The sequence below is a fragment of the Tarenaya hassleriana genome, unplaced genomic scaffold (genome assembly GCF_000463585.1).
Source record: "Tarenaya hassleriana unplaced genomic scaffold, ASM46358v1 Cleome77, whole genome shotgun sequence".
Lineage (NCBI taxonomy): Eukaryota > Viridiplantae > Streptophyta > Magnoliopsida > Brassicales > Cleomaceae > Tarenaya > Tarenaya hassleriana.
This window is the reverse complement of record NW_010970214.1, coordinates 313,001-328,433: the sequence shown is the minus strand read 5'-3', so window position 1 is coordinate 328,433 and position 15,433 is coordinate 313,001.

Sequence of the window (15,433 nt, the reverse complement as noted above, 5' to 3'; positions counted from 1 at the left end):
TTTAAGTCGTTCGGCTTAAACCGCTTGGTACTTTCTGTAGTCGAATCTGCAACGGTTGGTTGTTTGGAACTCTTCCAACTAATAGCCCCACCGTTTAGGCAGAAAACGTAACCTGACTGCGATCTGAAGTCATCTCTGTTGGTTTGGAAACTAGCATCGGTATAACCACTTATAGCGAGCTCGTCTTCCAATCCGCCATACACCAAGAACAAATCCTTAGTCCTTTTCAAGTACTTAAGGATGTTCTTGACCGCAATCCAGTGAGCCTCACCTGGTGTAGACTGATATCTACTAGTCATACTCAATGCATATGATACATCCGGACGAGTACACAACATGCCGTACATGATGGATCCAATTGCTGATGCATATGGTATCCTACTCATGCGCTCTTGCTCATCCTGTGTCTTTGGACACTGAGTCTTGCTAAGAGCTACGTCATGTCCCATTGGCAAGGCACCCCTCTTGGAGTCTTGCATCTTGAACCGATTCAAGACCTTGTCAATGTATGTACTCTGACTTAGACCAAGAAGCCTTCTCGATCTATCTCTATAGATCTTGATTCCTAGAATATAGGCGGCTTCTCCTAAGTCCTTCATCGAAAAGACTGATCCTAGCCAGGATTTTACTCCTTGCAAGGTAGGAATGTCATTTCCGATGAGCAATATATCATCCACATAAAGTACAAGGAAGACCACTGCGCTCCCACTGACCTTCTTGTAAACGCATGGCTCATCTTCGTTTTGCAGGAAGCCAAACGTTTTGACTGCCTCGTCAAATCGAAGATTCCAGCTCCTCGAAGCCTGCTTCAGTCCATAAATGGATCTCTGAAGCTTACACACCTTCCTCGGACTCTTAGGATCGACAAAACCCTCGGGTTGTGTCATGTACACATCCTCGAGCAAATTCTCGTTAAGGAATGCGGTCTTGACGTCCATCTGCCATATCTCGTAGTCATAATACGCAGCTATGGCCAGCAGAATCCGTATGGATTTAAGCATCACGACTGGTGAAAAGGTTTCATCATAGTCTATACCATGAATCTGCCGAAACCCTTTCGCGACGAGTCGTGCCTTATAGGTATGCACGATGCCATCCATGTCGTTTTTCTTCTTGAAAACCTACTTGCATCCAATGGTTTTAATACCATTGAATGAATCGACCAAAGTCCACACTTTGTTGTCGTACATGGATTGCATCTCAGACTCCATGGCCTGGTGCCATTTCTCGGAATCGGAAGTCGCCACAGCCTCTGAATACGACGTCATGTTCTAACAACATGAGTTCGTTGTTTCCAGTCACAAGAAAACCATATCTTGTAGGCTCTTGGTGAATTCTACCATATCTCCGAGGTTCACTAGGAGGTGCTGTCTCAACAACTCGTGATACAGGTTGGACTGTTTCGACCTGTTTGTTCGGTTCTTCGACTATTTGTGGTTCTTGAACTTCTTCGAGATCTATTCTACTCCCACTTACTCTCTTGGAGACGAACTCTCTCTCCAAGAAAGATCCATTCCGAGCAACAAACATTTTGTTCTCAGATGGGTTGTAGAACCAGTACCCTTTAGTTTCCTTAGGGTAACCCACAAATACGCATTTATCAGACATGGCGGATACCTTATCAGAAGCCAGACGTTTCACGTAAACGTCGCATCCCCAAATCTTTATAAGTTCTAACTTGGGACGCTTCCCGTTCCATATCTCATATGGTGTCTTCTGAACCGACTTTATTGGACAGTTGTTCAGTATAAGCACTGCCATTTCCAAGGCGTAACCCCAAAAGGATTTAGGAAGATCGACCTGACTCATCATAGACCGTACCATATCTAATAGGGTTCGGTTCCTCCTCTCAGACACGCCATTCCACTGTGGCGTTCCAGGTGGAGTCAGCTGTGAGACAATCCCACAATCTGCCAGATAGTCAGTGAACTCTTGGCTCATATACTCGCCACCTCGATTAGATCGAAGCAACTTGATCCTCTTGCCAAGTTGGTTCTGCACTTCGTTTCTGAAAGTCTTGAACAATTCAAGCGTTTCAGACTTATGTCTCATCAAGTAGACATAACCGTACCTACTGAAATCATCAGTAAACGTAACAAAGTACAGATAACCTCCTCTAGCGGGAGAGCTCATAGGACCGCATACATCACTATGTATGAGTTCTAGAAACTCTGTAGCCCGTTCTCCTTTTCTAGAAAAAGGAGATTTTGTCATCTTGCCCATCAAACAAGAATCGCATGATTCAATTGACTCATAATCAAAAGAATCAAGAAGTCCATCAGAATGAAGCTTCGCAATGCGTTTATCGTTGATGTGGCTAATTCGACAATGCCAGAGATAGGTCGGGTTAAGTCGTTCGGCTTAAATCGCTTGGTACTAACATTATAGATCGACCTGTATCCAGATGGTTCATCTTCCAAAACATAAAGGCCATTAAACTGATAACCCTTACCATAGAATAAATCGTCTCTATAAATGGACAAACATTTGTTCTCAATAACAAATCTAAAACCATCTGAGTCTAAACATGAAATCGATATGATGGTCTTGTATTTTTGTCTTATCTAATTTATTTTACAATTCAAGTAGAGAAGTAAAAAAAGAACCATTAACTATTGACTGTCAGGTACAAAATAACAATCATGCAACCCCAATACAAGGCCAGAAGGTAAAGTCAGATCATAAGTCTCGACGGTCAATGCAACAACTTTTGCTCCATTCCCGACACGGAGATCTACTTCTCCCTTCGCCAATTGTCTACTTCCTCGCAATCCCTGCACATTTGCACAAATGTGCGAGGCACATCCGGTATCCAATACCCATGATGTAGAAATACACAAGTTAGCCTCTATAATGAAGATACCAGAAGTTAAAGCTTCTGCAAGCTTCTTCTTCCTCTGATCTTCCAGGTAGAGTCTGCAATTTCTATACCGATGCCCAATGGCATGACAGAAATAACACTCTTCCTTCTTGGACTGAGGCTTAGGTTCAATGACAACGCTTGCCACTTTCCTCTTGTCCTTGCCCTTGGAACGTTTCCTTTTGGTGGAACACTTTCCAACAACTACCATATCATACTTCCCTTGGCTCCCACCTTTCTCTTGGAATGAAATATTCAACTGATCAACCATCAATGAATTGTTCATGTCATCTAATTGCTCACGCAATTCCGAAGCCATCTTTCCAAGCATCAAGCTGGACACGTCCAGATCATCATCCTCATGCTTCCAATAAGCATCAATGATCGATCCAGAAGCCGTGGTTAGAGGCTTATCCTTCATAAGGATAGATCACATGGTGAGATTAACCAGATTTCTGCAACAAATATATACTACAGAAAAGGACAAACAAATAGACAGAAAATATGCAAGTCGCTTAGTACACTTACTGACACAGATAATAGATGCAATATGACAGGCTCCCACTAAGAAAAACACCCTCAATGAGTTTCTAAGTGAGCTAGGATCCATATTTCACATGCTTTTGAGTCAGCTAGGGTATGACGCTCAAAACCATGCTATTTAGGTAGACACACTTTGTCAATCACATCCTATGTGATTCCTAGATGAGTATGGGATAGTGATACGCTATCATTGCATGTTCCTCATCTCATCCTTACTATCAGGTCCAAGTCTGACTTGATGACCCAATTCAAGCTCAACCATATTTGAGCTACGAGAATCACGATTTCTCCATACTGCCTCACCAAGATAGTCAGGTACGCTCAGCTAGGGCATGACCCGTAACCATGACGATCGAGGCCTTGACAATTGCTCTACTAATGGGCTATAATAGCTTGAGATTGCAGGAGGCATATGTGACTTGAACACTATGATACCTTGACTGAATTCAAGTCAGTTCAATCAATTGTTCCGATCAACTCAGTTGAACTACTCTTAGTTCGATTGAATCGTCTGTGTACATAATCCTTTGGCCAAACAACACTTGCTTGCTTTAAATTATGTACCGAAACACTCTCATTTGTTAAACATTCATAATGTTCATCCAATGTGCATCAAAATCGCGGCTCAGACACTTGAAACGATGCAACAATTGCATCTAACAAAGTCTGATCAACTGACTCTGTCCGAGTCAGAAGCATCTACAAATCATTCTGAACCAAAACTTGACAACCGGACAACTTTCTGTACTGACTCTGTCCGAGTCAAAACTGGCTCGGTCCGAGTCAGAAGTTTGTGAGGCCGAGTCTGTTTATTTTGGTTCGTTCTGACTCGGTCGAGTCAACACTTGACTCTGTCCGAGTCAAAACTCTGATCTGTCGTTCTGACTCTGTCGAGTCAAAACTCTGACTCTGTCCAAGTCAAAACTTTGGGAGATCTCTAGTTCTGACTTGGTCGAGTCAACACTTGACTCTGGCCGAGTCAAAACTCTGGTAGACAATTTTGATGCGCCATCAAGCCGTCTTCGACCTCCAAACTCATCCATGCATCATTCAACAATCAAAATCATCAAACAAGCATAGATCTCATGTTTACATGCATTCTAACCATTAAAACCATGAAAAACATGCAAAGATCTATGGTCTGCATGCATTCTAACAATTAAAATCATGCAAACCTGCAAAGATCTATTGTTTACATGCACTTTAACAATTAAAATTATGCAAACAAGCAACATGCACGACGATATACAGAGAACCAGGCTCTGATACCACTGTTGGGTTCCCTGCGGGTTCCTAGCATGCGATCTCATCGATCTAGGGTTTGGTTTCTAGGTTTCATGCAGCGGAAGAAAAAGATCTAAACCTAGCCAAACGTCACACAAAAACCAATTCTGCAATAACCCGAAAGAACGTGTATATCACCGTGGGAATCGTATACTTACCTCTTTCCTGAAGAAACGGAAGTAGGAGTCGATCCGAGGCCTGTTTAATCACCTACGACTGAAGTACAGTCCCTCTACACGTATCCACAAATACTGACTCGGTCCGAGTCAGAAGGCTGAATTCGTCCCGACACTCTGATTTGATCCGAAAAACCGTTTGTTCGACCAAATCCAAGTCTTCCTTTCCGATACTTCACATATAAGTCCATCCCTAATGGTGTGTGACCCTGTAGGCCCATTCGCAGTGGCAGCAGTCTCGAGAACCATTCACGATCTACGAGTCATGGTTAGCCTCTAGCAAGACGCCATGACTACCCACGTTGAATTGAGTTAGAGATGATCTAACCGAGGCAATAACAGCTCGAGTTCTGATCCTTTGTCTCACGATATCATATGTTGAACAAGGGCATGGTTCTCTAGCAAGACGCCATGACCACCCACGTTGAATTGAGTTAGAGGTGATCTAACCAAGGCAATAACAGCTCGAGTTCTGATCCTTTATCTCACGATATCATATGTTGAACAAGGGCATGGTTTGAGCCACCCTTCAAGTTCAACTGCTTTCTCGTCTTGGCAAATCAACTAATAAAATAGATGCAACTTCATCTATAGCGTGGCCACGCGTTTTCATAGTTCGATTTCCACGAGAGGGCCCAGCGATATCTCTCCTGTTAAGGAGGTGACAAGTCCCATATTGCATGTCTACTATCTCCATATGATTCGTGAATGTATCTGATCACCACCGTTATAATCATCCGGTTAAAGACGACGTTTGACGCAGTCAAGACACGCTATTCTTCATATCAGATACTCTAGACATCTCAGCTCTGAGGATCCAAGAACGAACCGCTGTATGAGATTCATGTCATGACTCTATCCATGTGACAATCTCATGCGGGTCATCCAGTCACTCGTTCACAACGAGTACCCATGATTGTGATATGCATCCAATACATCAATCACACCTCATGCTAGTCTTAATTCATCATTGTTCCCACAATGATAACTGACCAAAGAGTTTAGAATCATTCTCTAATGATTCAAGGATACCGAAATATAACAAACATGCCAATCATATATCGGGAAGAGTAATGCATTCATGAACCAATGAATCAATACAAAATCAAAGTGTCATATCACGGATCATCCTAGAGCATCACAACCAACAATCTCCCACTATGCTCTATGATCTATCCTACAAGCATCTAATCCCCATACCCGACGGTCCACCAGGTCCAGACATGACGGTCCACAGAACAAAACGCACGAGAAAACGACGAAAAAACCGAGACAAAAGGGGCTGGAACGGACGGACCGAAAGAGCCAAACCCTACGGTCCACCAGGTCTAGACACGACAGTCCACAGAAGGCAGACCGTCCGTTCTGGCTTGTCTGGAACGGACGGTCCACGTAGACAGACCGTCCGTTCTTGCTTGCTGGAACGGACGGTCCACGTGCATTTCTGGACCGTCCGTTCTGGGCTTCGGGTTTTTCGAAAATTAAACAAAAATTAGGGTTAAATCACTTTATAAGAAGGAGATTAAACCCTACTGAAGAGGAGCTGACTTTAGAACACTTTTGACAGACTTTTGGTGAGATCCAAGAGGTTCGAAGTGTGATCGAAGTCCCGTTTTCTCGAAGCACAAAACTGAATAACAGATTCGGGTCCTAGCAGACAAGTTCCAATCGTTGGAATCCATCCCGAGGTGTGGATATGTGTAGAGAGCGAGGTATTCTTCCTCCCTTTCGTGATCGATTGAATTCTTCTATTGATACAGGCCCCAGATCGATTGAGGTAAGCGTTCTTACTTTTCTACGATTCATAGAAGCATGGTTCTAGGGTTTCATAAAATTTTTGTTTTACATACACTGCGCAAACCCTAGAATCGATCTCTTAGGAATAGGATTCGCTCTTGAGATCCCAGGAAACCCAACAGTGGTATCAGAGCCTGGTTGCTCTGTTTTGATTTCCTAGAACCCAATCACGCATGTTTTAGGATTTGAATCGTTTGAATCCAAGTTTGCTTTGATTCTATGCATGTTTGATGATTGAATCTATGGTAGATTGCATGTTTCATGTTGCATAGAGTGCATGAGTTCGAATTTTGGGTCTACAAATGAATTCGGATGTGTTTCGGGTCTGATCAGGGCTGAGAACGGGGACGAACGTGATCTGATCATGTGACCCTAGACCGTTCGTTCTGGGTATGTCAGACCGGACGGTCCAGGGGTGGCGGACCAAGTGGTTCGCGGTTCTGCCATCACCGGACGGTCCAGGGGTGGCGGACCAAGTGGTTCGCGGTTCGGACCGTAAGGTCTGGACCGCCGTTCCAGAGTGTCTGGAACATCCGACCCAGGTCCTCATCTAAACCAGTCCATTCTGCAGAGGCCACACCGTCCGTTCTACAACTAGAACAGACGGTCCGAGGTCCAGATTCCGAAATTTTTTGTTTTCTAAGTCCGATTATGCAATCGTTGGTTAATCTGATCAACTGTAACTCAAATAGCATGATTCGTTCGTTTGGATGGTCCATAGTGAATGAATGCATGCAACTTAATCAAGATATTAGATATGCTTGATTGAGTGGAAGCTTTGGGATTGGGATTACATAATCGAATGGATGGTCTATTCGGATTATGTACAATCGTTGCACAGAAACCGGTTAGATCTAGGAGCTCGACGAGTAAAGCACTTGTCAAGGCCTCGATCGTACGTGTCATGGGCCATGCCAAAGCTGAGTGTGCCGTATTATCTTGGTGCCGTATTATGGTGGTTCTCATAGCTTGAAAGTAGATGCTTGATCTGAGTGTAGTTTCGAAAATCTCTTATTTATGTAATGCTAAGCGTGTATTTTCCATTACTAGAGCGTCTGTCAAGACATCGATCGTCCGTAACACGGGTCATGCCAAAGCTGAGCGTGCTGGATTATCTTTATGAGGCAGGGTGGGAAATCGTGGTTCCCACAGCTTGAATATGGTTTACCTTAGATTAAGTCGTTAGGTTTGACTTGAGACTTAATGGTACAGATGAGACGAGTATGCAATGATATATGTTGTTGTTGATTGATGATGGACTAGCTGGTAGTAGATCATTGATAGAATCTGTATTTTGTTTTGTTCGTTCTATTTTGTCTTTTACTATAGGACATGGCGTCAACCGGTAGCGTACCGAGTTTGACGATGCGATCTATCCTTGAGAAGGATAAATTGACTGGGACGAACTTCTTGAACTGGTATCGTAACTTGAGAATTGTTCTCATGCACAATAAGAAGTCGTACGTCCTGGAAGAGGCTCTACCACTAGAGCCTGCGACCAATGCCACGAGAACCGTCAAGGATGCTTGGTTGAAGCATCAGACTGATGACAATGAGATCTCCTGTCTCATGTTGGGAAGCATGACCCTGAATCTGCAGAGGCAATTTGAGAGAGCGTGTTTGATATGATCAATCGGCTCAAAACCATGTTTGAGGAGCTTGCACATACTGAAAAGTATAAGACGCTGAAAGCTCTGGTGAAGACGGAGATGCCGAGAGGCAGCTCTGTCAACACCCACGTCCTCAACATGAGAGCTCTGTTGGTTGTAATGCGCTAGGATGATCCGAGATATGACATTTGACTTTGTATTGATTCATTGATTTTATGAATGCATTACTTTTCCCGTTATACGATTGGCATGTTTGTTGTATTCCAGTATCCTTGAATCATTATAGAATGATTCTAAATACCCTGGTTAGTTATCATTGTGGGAACAATGATGAATTAAGACTAGCATGAGGTGTGATCGATGCATTGGATGCATATCACAATCATGGGTACTCGTTGTGAACAAGTGACTGGTTGACCCGCATGAGATTGTCACATGGACAGAGTCATGACTTGAATCTCATACATCGGTTCGTTCTTGGATCCTCAGACCTGAGATGTCTGGAGTATCTGATATGAGGAGTGGCGTGTCTTGACTGCGTCAAACGTCGTCTTTAACCGGATGATTATAACGGCGTTGATCAGATACGTTCACGAATCATATGGAGATAGTAGACATGCAATATGGGGCTTGTCACCTCGTTACCAGGAGAGATATCGCTGGACCCTCTCGTGGAAATCGACTATGAAAAACGCGTGGCCACGCTATAGATGAAGTTGCATCTATTTTATTAGTCGATTTGCCAAGGCGAGAAAGTGGTTGAACTTGAAGGGTGGCTCAAACCATGCCCTTGTTCAGCTTATGATACCGTGAGACAAAGAATCAGAATTCGAGCTGTTAATGCCTTACTTAGATCACCTCTAACTCAATTCTAAGTGGGTGGTCATGGCGTCTTGCTAGAGGCTAACTATGACTTGTGGTTCAGGAAAGGTTCCGAAGTCACTACCACTTAGAATGGGCCTACAGGGTCACACACCACTAGGGATGGACTTATACGTGAAGAATCCGAAGAATGGAAACAAGATTTGACCGAAACGAGCATGAAAAGGAGTTTTCAGTGTGTTGATCCGGAGCTGACCAAGTTTGGTCAGCCTCGGACCAAGTTCGGTCAGTCCAGGTGGTCCGGAAGCTCGGTCCGAGATCATCTGTCCAGGTCTGGTCAGCCTCAGACCAGACGTTGGGTCAGACGGACCGAGAAAAGGTGAGTCAGACTGAGCTGACGAAGAAGGAACTTGGTCCGGAGCTGATCAAAACTTGGACAGCCGGATCAAGCCTTCAAGTCAGGCTGTCCGAGGGCTCGGACTAAGCTTGGTCCGCCGGACCGGGATCTAGAAATATTTTAAAATTCGGATTTAGGGTTTTCTAAGCTTATTTAATTTTGGGATTTCGTCCAAACTTAATTAAGGCCGCCCTAAAACTCAGAGAAACATCCTAGAACCCTAGAGAACCTGTAAACCCGGGATTGGATCTCATCTCTTGAGTTACCATTTTCTTCACTAATCCTAGCAGATTCGTTCCAAATCGTTTTGGAATCCTTCCCGTCGGTGTGGATACATGTAGAGGGACTGTAGCTTCAGTATTAGGTGATTTAGATCAGGTCCCAGATCGAACTTTGCTTCAAACTTCATCGAGAACGAGGTAAGTAACGATTCCCTCGGTGATATACACGATCTTTCAAGTTTTGTAAGTTTGGTTGCGTGTGACGTTTGACTAGGTTTAGATCTTTCTTCCGCTGCATGAAACCTAGTAAACCAAATCCTAGATCGATTTGATCGCATGCTAGGAACCCATAGATTACCCAACAATGGTATCAGAGCCTGGTTCTCTGTATATCGCCGTGCTTGTTGTATGATTGCATGATTTAATCGTTAAATTGCATGTAATCATTGAATATATGTATGTTTAATGATACTTGTGATTGTTGAATGATGCATGGATGGTACGGAGTCTGGGACGGGTTAACGGTGCGACGAAACCTTGGCGAAACCCTAATTTTCGAAGCCCGAAAAATTTATCCCGAATCTGATCTGTCCGCGGTCAGCTGGGCCAAGAGTTGGTCAGCCAGACCAGCAGTCAGATCAGATTTCGGACCACGTGTTTGGTCAAGAGAACCAAAATCTTCGCTGGTCCGGCTGACCGAGCGAAGACAACACAGGTCCAAGACGCGTCGCAGACTGACCAAGGAGAGGCAGACTGAGTTGGTCTGGAGCTGACCAAGTTTGGTCAGCCCCGGACCAAGCACAGTTTTGAACTGAGTCTGATTCCTGGTCAGCTCGGAGCAGGAGAAGAAGACTAAGTTGGTCCGGAGCTGACCAAGAGTTGGTCAGCCCCGGACCAAGCTCAGAATTTTTCTCAAAATGGACAGATCGGCGGACCAGAGAAGCTGACCAAGGTCAGTCTGGCGGACCAGATTCTGGTCAGCTCCGGACTGGACCTCAGACACTTCTCAAGTCCGAAATTTTGTATTTTTCCTCATGATTAATCTCAAGCTATAACCGCCCATTAGTAGATCAATTGTCAAGGCCTCGATCGTCATGGTTACGGGTTCATGCCCTAGCTGAGCGTGCCTGACTATCTTGGTGAGGTAGTATAGAGAAATCGTGATTCTCTTAACTCAAATATGGTTGAGCTTGAATTGGGTTATCAAGTCGGACTTGGACCTGATGGTAAGGATAGGATGAAGAACATACAGTGATAGCGTATCACTATCCCATACTCATCTAGGAATCACATAGGATGTGATTGACAATGTGTTGTCTACCTAAATAGCATGTTTTTGAGCGTCATGCCCTAACTGACTCAAAAGCATGTGAAATATGGATCCTACCTCACTTAGAAACTCATTGAGGGTGTTTTTCTTAGTGGGAGCCTGTCATATTGCACCTATTGTCTGTGTTAGTATGTGTACTATGCGGCTTGCATATTTTATGTCTGTTTGTCTGTCTTTTTCTGTAGAATTATCTAAAACCTCTCTCTATCCCCAACTCTTAAAAAAATCAAATAAAAATATATTTATTATTTTTATTAAATATTTATTTTATTATTTTGTTAATTATTTATTTATAAACCTTAATTTATAACTTTTAAATAAACTTTATAATTCTACAAATATATATATATATATATTGATTATCTTTATTTAATGTCTATATTATTTTTATTTAATATTTATATTTTATTAATATTTTTTAAATTTTAATTTAATTCTTCTAAAAAACCTGAAATTCTAAATTATTTTTTTTATTTGTATATTAATTTTAATTAAATATTTTCGTTGCAAAATTAGCAACTCATTTTTTTCGTTGCAAAAGCGTTGCAACGCTTTGCAACGCTTTTGCAACGAAATAATTGCATTGCAAATAGCAACGAAAATATTTCGTTGCAAAGCGTTGCAATTTGCAACGAATTGAAACGCTATATTAGTTTGCAACGATGAGTTAGCAACGAAAATTTGTTCGTTGCAATTTCGTTGCAAACACTGTTTTGCAACGAAATTTGTAGGTTTGCAACGAAAAATTTTCGTTGCTAAAAGACTGTTTTTTTGTAGTGATTAGATGACATGGACAATTCATTGATGGTTGATCAGTTGAATGTGTCATTCCAAGAGAAAGTTGGGAGCCAAGGGAAGAATGATATGGTGGTTGTCGGAAAGAGTTCCATTCCAGCAAAAGGAAGCGTTCCAAAGGTAAGAGCAAGAGGAAAGTGACAAGTGTTGTCACTAAGCCTAAGCCTAAACCGAAGAAGGAAGAGTGTTATTTCTGTCATGCTGTTGGGTATTGGTATAGAAATTGCAGACTCTACCTGGAAGATCAGAGGAAGAAGAAGCTTGCAGAAGCTTCAACTTCTGGTATCTTCGTTATAGAGGCTAAACTGTTTACTTCTGCATCATGAGTATTGGATACCGGATGTGCCTCGCATATTTATGCAAATGTGTAAGGACTGTGGGGAAGTAGACAATTGGCAAAGGGACAAGTGGATCTCCACGTCGGGAATGGAGCAAAAGTTGCTGCATTGACCGTCGGCACTTACGATCTTTTACCTTCTGGCCTTGTATTGGAGTTGCATGATTGTTATTTTGTACCTGCCATCAGCAAGAACATTATATCGATTTCATATTTAGACTCGGATGGTTTCAGATTTGTTATTGAGAACTCCATTTATAGAGGCGATTTATTCTATGGTAAGGGTTATCAGTTTAATGGCCTTTATGTTTTGGAAGATGGTCGATCTATAACATTAGTACCAAGCGGTTTAAGCCGAATGACTTAAACCCGACCTATCCCTGCTAGGATTCGCTCTAGAGATCCCAGGAATCACAGCTTCATTCTGATGGACTTCTTGATTCTTTTGATTATGAGTCGATTGAATCATGCGATTCTTGTTTGATGGGCAAGATGACAAAATCTCCTTTTTCTAGAAAAGGAGAACGGGCTACAGAGTTGCTAGAACTCATACATAGTGAAGTATGTGGTCCTATGAGCTCGTCCGCTAGAGGAGGTTATCTGTACTTGGTTACGTTTACTGATGATTTCAGTAGGTACGGTTATGTCTACTTGATGAGACATAAGTCTGGAACGCTTGAATTGTTCAAGACTTTCAGAAACGAGGTGCAGAACCAACTTGACAAGACGATCAAGTTGCTTCGATCTGATCGAGGTGGCGAGTATATGAGCCAAGAGTTCACTTACTATCTGGCAGATTGTGGGATTGTCTCACAGCTGACTCCACCTGGAACGCCATAGTGGAATGACGTGTCTGAGAGGAGGAACCGCACCCTATTAGATATGGTACGGTCTATGATGAGTTAGGTAGATCTTCCTAAATCCTTTTAGGGTTACGCCTTGGAAACGGCAGCGCTTATACTGAACAACTGTCCAACAAAGTCGGTTCATAAGACACCATATGAGATATGGACTGGGAAGCGTCCCAGGTTAGCATTCATGAAGATTGGGGATGATTTGGGGATGCGACGTTTACGTGAAACGTCTGGCTTCTGATAAGCTATCCGCCAAGTCTGATAAATGCATATTTGTGGGTTACCCTAAAGGAAACCAAAGGGTACTGGAATTCTACAACCCATCTGAGAACAAAGTGTTTGTTGCTCGGAATGGATCTTTCTTGGAGAGAGAGTTTGTCTCCAAGAGAGTTAGTGGGAGTAGAATAGATCTCGAAGAAGTTCGAGAACCACAAATAGTCGAAGAACCGGGTGAACAGGTCGAATCGGTTCAACCTGTGTCACAAGTTCTTGAGACAGCACCTCCTAGTGGAACTCGGAGATCTGGTAGAATTCGCCAAGAGCCTACAAGATACAGATTACTTGTGACTGGAAACGACGAACTCATGTTGTTAGAACATGACGAGCCTACGTCATATTCAGAGGCTGTGGTGAGTTCCGATTCCGAGAAATGGCACCAGGCCATGGAGTCTGAGATGCAATCAATGTACGACAACAAAGTGTGGACTTTAGTCGATTCGTTCGATGGTATTAAGACCATGGTATTAAGACCATCGTATTATGACTACGAGATATGGCAGATGGACGTCAAGACCGCATTCCTTAACGGGAATCTGCTCGAGGATGTGTACATGACACAACCAGAGGGTTTTGTCGATCCTAAGAGTCTGAGGAAGGTGTGCAAGCTTCAGAGATCCATTTATGGACTGAAGCAGGATTCGAGGAGCTGGAATCTTTGATTTGACGAGGCAATCAAAACGTTTGGCTTCCTACAAAACGAAGATGAGCCATGTGTTTACAAGAAGGTCAGTGGGAGCGCAGTGGTTTTCCTTGTGCTTTATGTAGATGATATATTGCTCATCGGAAATGATGTTCCTACTTTGCAAGGAGTAAAATCCTGGCTAGGATCAGTCTTTTCGATGAAAGACTTAGGAGAAGCCGCCTATATTCTAGGCATCAAGATCTATAGAGATAGATCGAGAAGGCTTCTTGGCCTAAGTCATAGTACAAACATTGACAAGGTCTTGAATCGGTTCAAGATGCAAGACTCCAAGAGGGGTGCATTGCCAATGGGACATAACGTAGCTTTTAGCAAGACTCAGTGTCCAAAGACAAAGGATGAGCAAGAGCGCATGAGTAGGATTCCATATGCCTCAGCAATTGGATCCATCATGTACGCCATGTTGTGTACTCGTTTGGATGTATCATATACATTGAGCATGACTAGTAGATATCAATCTACACCCGGTGAGGCTCATGGTAACATGTATTTTTGGTAACATTTTGGTATAGGATGTCTAGTGCATTTTACTCGGTTTTGCATATTTATAGGCATTCTAGAGTACATTTGGTCTCGATATTGCTTGGTTGCTTTCTTTGGTGTCAAAACAGGTATTCATGCATAAAAGAGAGCAAAAGGAGTGAAAAACATGGATTATAGAACATCACAGACGAAACGGGAACATTTGGAGTTGTTCCGGGGAAAAACATGAAGCCTAAAAAGTTAGATTTTGTAAGTCCAATAACTTCCACTCTACAAGTCCAAATTGTTATCTCATTGGAAAGCTCGCTTCAATATCTACGCATAGACACCAAGTTCGCATAAATCCGACGTTGGAGTAGAAAGTTATGAGCAAATCTGTCAAGCATATTCGAGTTGAAGAATCGACACGGACCGTGTTGCATTCGATACGGACGTGTTGTGTCCGTGCTGAAAAAGTGAAGTTTTGCTCAGTAAATTGACACGGACCGTGTTGTCATTCGACACAGCCGTGTTGATTCAAACTCGCCCGTGTTCAGCCCATGTCTAAAGTGCAGATTTTTAACAGAGAATTGACATGGTTTGTGTTGCATTCGACACGGCCGTGTTGCATTACGGGAAAACTTCCTATTTTGCATCTGAACTTCCGTTTTCAGCAAAGGAAGAAGCCCAGCTGCCAAGCAAATAAATAGAGGACGTCTTGGGCTTCAGAAACTATTGAGAGATCACAGGAGAAGCCAGAGAACTCGAGAGAGAATCAAGACGGAGTTTCCCGGGAGCAGAGATTGAAGAATCGTCGTCGAGAGATCGCTGCGAGTCTTCTTTATCTGTTTCTATGTTTCTTCTTATTGATTTGAACTCGTTTGTTGTTATGGGTAGTGAGTAGTCGTTTCATGTAGCTAGGGATTTAACCTTGTAGGGATCTGTTTGGTTTTTATTTTCCGAGAC